Source organism: Phyllobates terribilis, unplaced genomic scaffold (assembly GCF_046119375.1).
Source record: "Phyllobates terribilis strain yellow unplaced genomic scaffold, ASM4611937v1 Scaffold_13__5_contigs__length_258822181, whole genome shotgun sequence".
In the NCBI taxonomy this organism is placed as follows: domain Eukaryota; kingdom Metazoa; phylum Chordata; class Amphibia; order Anura; family Dendrobatidae; genus Phyllobates; species Phyllobates terribilis.
The window spans coordinates 193,718,305-193,724,919 of NW_027362773.1; positions in this window are offsets into that span (position 1 = coordinate 193,718,305).

Below are 6,615 nucleotides of genomic sequence, written 5' to 3' on the forward strand. Positions count from 1 at the left end.
AACAAGGATCTGAAATAATAAAATAAAATGTTTTACAGCTTTATGGCTGTTTACAGCTGTTTTGGGTGAGTCAGACCTGCATGTAAGAGGCTCGAAGGTGCTGGCAAGGAATCCTCCGCACCTCGGGTTTTTTTACCCACCGCGATAAGGAATTTTCCATGCTGCGAAATGACCTTCTGTGCAGATAATACTGTCGAGCCAGTCACTTCTATGTCAGGGTAACAAGGCAACCTATATCTAATATTGGCCTGGACCACGCCAACAAAGAGTAGGTACTTCTTGTATTAATCTGGGAGCTCTCTGCGAGGAGTCGAAGTTAATTATCAGTATTCACCAGATGCAAAATGCAGCCCCATGAATAATGCAACAAGGTCTTAAGGCGCGTGTTCTGTGGGTGCAACGGCCGCGTGTGGGAAACGACTTGCTAAGGGTTTAACCATCTCACATCCAGGCAAGTAAAGTGTGCATTTGGTCAAAGCTGCCAGTAGACCTCTTAGGCCTAATGTACAAGTTCTGATGATCCACCAATTACACTATATGGGAAAAAGTATTGGGACACCTCCACAAGAACTTTTAAATCTATAGACATTACTATGGAGCCCACTGTGCAGTTGAAACAACTTCTGATATTCTTGGAAGCCTACAAGAGTTTGGAGGCATCTGTGGGAATTTTGTCCATTCATCCAGAAGAGCATTTGTGAGGTCAGACGTTGGTGTTGGAGGAGTGGGTCGGGATCACAACCTCCGTTCTAGCTTATCCTAAAGGGTTGAGGTCAGAATTCTGTTCGGTAGGTCATATTCTTCCACACTAAACCTACTCAACCATGTATTTTTGTACCTTGCTTTGTGCATTGAGGCACAGTCATGGGGAACAGAAAAAGACCTTTCCCAAACTTCTCCCACAAACATAAAATTGTTCAAAAAGGTCTTAGTGTGCTGATGAAGTAAGATTTTTCTTCACTAGAAATAAGGTGTCTTGGACTATCCCTTAAAAACAACCCCATAGTACTCCACGCCATCTGACGCTCGCCATCATGCTTGGTGATGTACGGCTGTATGCAGCTGCTCGTCCATGAAGCTCCCAGTGGGGGCGCAGTGTTTGCGCTGATGTTAATACCAGAGGAGGTCTGGACTCTGCAGTTATAGAGTCAGCAGAGCATTGGTGACTTTTTTGCTCTCTGCTCCTCAGCACTCGGTGACCCCGCTCTGTAACTTTACGTGGTCTCCACTTTATGGCTGAGTTGCTGTGGTTCCCATACCACAAAAAGGATTGACCACTACCTGAATAACCCTTTCTAAATGAAGTAGTCCCCTTTGTAAACTAAAATTAACAAACATTTATCTCCAGTACTAGTGCGGTTACGGCGATGTAGATCCCGATTCTACGGGACTCGCGTAACATTGTTATAATACGTAAACCCTGCAGCCAATCAGCAGCCGCTATTGGGCTGTTACACTCTTACTTCCTTTGGACAAACATCCGTCAAGCTGAATAAGTGAGAACGCAGCAGCCCAATAGAAACCGCTGGTTGGCTGCAGGGCTCACGAGGCATAACAATGTCATTCAAGCCCCAGGAGGCCCGGCGCCAGGAGGTGAGTATATGTTACTTTTTTGTTTTACAGGAAGGACTTCTTTGAAAAAGGAGTTGTCAAGGTAGTGGACTCCCCCCTTTAAACTGGAAATGCGTATAAAAGATTTTTTTGCAAAATGGGAGAAAGGTGGGCACCTTAATTCTTGAGGTTGCTTGATTTCCAATGATTAGCTAGCCACCAAACAGAAATTTTTGTAAATAAAAAAAAATTGTCAATCAAGGGAGATGATCCATTGGGATTAAAGAGTGTATAAATAGAGAGTGTATAAAGAGAGAGTGTATAAAGGTACCTGAAGAAGGCTCCATGTAGGAGCAGAAACGCACTTTATTTTTTAGAATATTTTATCATACTGTTTTATGGCTTTCTCTTCCTATCTCTATGGCTCGGCTATGAAATCCTCTCATTATCCAAATTCATCACACATTGGCTGCTGCATTTCCAGCTTCTGCTTTTATACAGGCTCTGATAATTCCTCCTTATTGGAGGGACCTTTCTCTGAATGATGCAATCTTCATCTATGTATAACATAGTTTCATAGTTTTTAGGTTTGAAGGTAGACTTAAGTCCATCGAGTTGAGTGGCCATTTTTTGGCAATTTGCTCAAATAGAATCTCAAATTGTTCGAATTATCTGAATTCCTAAAATTTTTTACACTAATTCGATTTGCATGGATTCACCCACCTCTACCATATAGCGCCTTGTCTCAGTTCTGATGAACCATTGCCCATACTGTTTAGCAAGGGGCACTGGCAATGAATGGGTTACTAATAGAGATGAGAGAACCCGAACTTACAAGTTCGGCATTCATACCGGACAGTTACTGTCTGGTGCTAAACACCGAACACTGACTTCCCTAGAAGTCCATAGCAATGTTCAGAGTTCCGGGGGAAGAGAGACAGAAAGAATTTTCTGTCTCAAAAGTCCTGGTCCCCATTATTTTCAATGGCGTTCGGGTTCTGGTTAAAGTTTGGGTACAGTTCTGGTACCTGAACCGAACTTTGGAATAAAGTTCGGGTCAGGTACCAGAACCCGAACTTTCATGGGTCCGCTCATCCCTTGCTACTAATAACACCCCGCGCATCCCAAACCTGCAAACAAATTGAGTTTCTTTGGCCAAAGGTGGTCAAATCTGGCAGAGTAAATAATTAACGAGTCATATGGGATTAATTTAGTCTGCCAGCGTTTGCTACAGTACGTAGTATTTTATATGCTCCGATCTGACTATTCTGCATCTTTGTCTTGGCATCAGTCACGTACTCCGCTTGTGCCCAGTGCTGCCACAGCGTAATATTCAAGAGGCTTTCCCTTGCATCAGTGCACAGTGGAAGCCCGCATTAACAAACAGCAGAGGTAATAGAATTAATACGGTATATTATGTTTTTTTTGCTTAGGGTATATGGCTACGGAGCGCGCGGCATCTCACCAGGTGGCACCTTGGCCCTTTTAGTCTGCAGCAATCAGTTAAAACACAGGGGCAAGCTCATTTTCCACACAATAAAAGCCACTCATGCCGAGGCTGAGATCTGGGATGTGCTCGGTTCTGTGGGATTAGTGAACTGCTACAGTCAGGATTTCCTGATTTACAGTTTCTTCTCCACGCTCCCCTCCATATTCCGAGAGGGATTTCTGCTTAGAAACGCATTGTGCCTATGTTTATGCTAAGCTTTAAAAAAAAGCCAACTACATTTAAGTAATTCATGAGGTAAGTGAGTATTTATGCAAATGTGGTCGATATATATTCTCCAGCATAATACATTACATAAATATGAATACAAAATGCTCATTTATGAGGTAAATACAGGTAATGAAATCCATAAATTATCCCTAATAATACAGAGCGCGGATCTTCAAAGGCACCAAGGCTTTAACTTTACTCGTCAAGACATTTAAAATAGGCGATCAATTAATTTCGGTTCAATTATCGCTCCGGTTATATGGCTTATAATTTAGGGACGTCTAATCATCGGTCTTTTCTTCGGGCCGGTTGCCCATACTCCTTTGCGGTCTATTTGTCTTACTTTGTAACACAGCATCCGGATAAAATGTGGGAACGTCACAATTGTGGATTCAATGGTACGGAGACCACCGTCTACATGTTTACTCACTACAGGTGTCCTAGCTCAGTACCCATGTAGCAGAGATGAATAAGTCAGTTGCACACTGTGATATGATCTGTGATTTTTTACAGGACTGCAGATAATTCATACCTTCCAACTCTGAAGGACAAAAATGAGAAACACGTAGTGCAGCCTTTTAAGACTTCCACTCAGTATGATGCCCGCACAATGTCCCCCCACAAAATACGATGCCCTAAAAGTGTCTCCCACACAAATTTATGCCTCCACTTCCTGCACAGCATGGTGCTCCCACAGTCCCTTCACACTATACCGCTAATGCTCCCACACAGTATGATATCACTTCCTGCACAGCATGGTGCTCCCACAGTCCCTTCACACTATACCGCTAATGCTCCCACACAGTATGATATCACTTCCTGCACAGCATGGTGCTCCCACAGTCCCTTCACACTATACCGCTAATGCTCCCACACAGTATGATATCACTTCCTGCACAGCATGGTGCTCCCACAGTCCCTTCACACTATGATACCACTAATGCTCCCACACAGTATGATGTCACTTCCTACACAGCATGGTGCCCTCTCAGTTCCTTCACACTATGATACCTCTAATGCTTCCACACAGTATGATGTCACTTCCTGCACAGCATGGTGCCCCACAGTCCCTTCACACTATACCACTAATGCTCCTGACTCGCCCCCTGGGCCGTGGGGCACTCAGGACCGGGCTTCAGGGCAATGCTGGGAGTAGTAGTGGCGACCCGGTCCCGTGGCTCAGGGTGGTCAGACCAGTGGCAGCCTTTTATATGTTTTAGGTAATGTCCGACTACGCCACCCGTGGATTGCGGCTATTATGAACTGCCGCTGCAAGGCAGTCCCCTGAGGCTGATGGTGCATGCAGCTGAGATCGTATAACTCCCCACGGGAAGAGTGTAGCCCCAGGGCAGTGTAGGAGATGGTGGGGGTGATGGTGCAGGGAGTCCCAGTACCATTAGTGCTGGCGAAGTAAGAAGCACAAAGACAACATGTTGCAGTCCAGGGTGTTTTACTCACAGTTCGTATACTCCAAGTCACTTCTGTACAGGTAGTGACTGCCCAAGCCATGCTGCGTCCACCAGGTGAGGGGCTCGGTCAACCCCCAGGCAATTCCGGAGTATGGCACAGGACTCCCTTCTATTCTTCCTCTGGCTCGTGCCCCACCAGTGACCAAGCTTTTGTCCAGCTGCCGCGGATCTATGCGGGCAAACGTGGGCCCCGTTTCCCGCTATCCTATATGGTGCCTTCCTAGCAAGGTTTAGCAGGGGGTCGCACCAAGTAATGATCACGACCTCCGGTTCTTGGCTGAGGATTATTTGCCTCCACCAACTTGGGATCCGGTACCCTTTTCTTGCCTGACCCGTCACCCGTAATTTCCTGGGTCCTTAGGGTCCCTTCTGCCTTCTTGTTCCTGAGCCCTTCTACACTTTGGGTACTTCTCTTCCTTTTCTGTTCCTTTCTGTTTCTGTTCCTTTCTGTTCCTTTCTGTTCCTGTTCTCCTCTCCTCTCTGGCTACGGCCTTCACCCTAGGCCTGCCATGTGGAGCTGAGCTCAGGCTGAGCCGCAGCTCCCTGTCTTCTTCTCTCACTGACTAGACTCGACCCAGAACTAAGATGGTGCCCACCTTATATACCTTCGCCCAGTGTGTGAGCTCAGGTGACCAGCAACCAATGAGCTCCTACCTATGCTCAGAAACCGTCCCCTTCTGCTCCTACATCACTGGGTTTTCCTCCCCCCTCCCCACTCCAGCCAGGGACATGGTCTGTCGTGCCTGCATTACTATATAAATGGGAGCACCCCATTGAACTGTCCCCCGGAAATGGGGTGTGTGTGATGCATGTAGCTAACTGAGCCCTGGTCCATACTCCATCCTTACCCGGGAGTGGAATACCACACCTCTGGCAGAGGTGCAATACCCCTGTAGCGGCCAAACCCTCGGGGTGCTACACTCCCACACAGTATGATATCACTTGCTGCACAGCATGGTGCCCCCACAGTCCCTTCACACTATACTGCTAATGCTCCCACGCAGTATGATATCACTTCCTGCACAGCATGGTGCCCCCACAGTCCCTTCACACTATGATACCGCTAATGCTCCCACACAGTATGATGTCACTTCCTGCACAGCATGCTGCCCCCACAGTCCCTTCACACTATGATACCGCTAATGCTCCCACACAGTATGATGTCACTTCCTGCACAACATGCTGCCCCCACAGTCCCTTCACACTATGATACCGCTAATGCTCCCACTCAGTATGATGTCACTTCCTGCACAGCATGCTGCCCCCACAGTCCCTTCACACTATGATACCGCTAATGCTCCCACACAGTATGATGTCACTTCCTGCACAGCATGCTGCCCCCACAATCCCTACACACTATAATACCACTAATGCTCCCACACAAAATGATGTCTCTTCCTGCACAGCATGGTGCCCCCACAGTCCCTACACACTATAATACCCCTAATTCTCCCACACAGTATGATGTCACCTCCTGCGCAGCATGCTGTCCCCACAGTCCCTTCACACTATGATACTGCTAATGCTCCCACACAGTATGATGTCACTTCCTGCACAGCATGCTGTCCCCACAGTCCCTACACACTATGATGCTGCTAATGCTCCCACACAGTATGGTGTAATTTCCTGCACAACATGCTGCTCCCACAGTCCCTTCACACTAGGATACCGATAATGCTCCTGTGACGCCCGGGTGGAGGAGAGGGATGGATGGTAGTAATATGTCCGTGTTGGTTGGACTAGGGGACGCCTCTCCTTCCTCGCTCGCTAGCCCACCCTGAGAGTTGGGGTAGGAGGTGCTAGGGCGCTGTCCTTTCTGCACATTATGGCGTCTGTTCTTCTTGGGCGGGGGCCATTTTAAGTGGTAAACGACAGTCT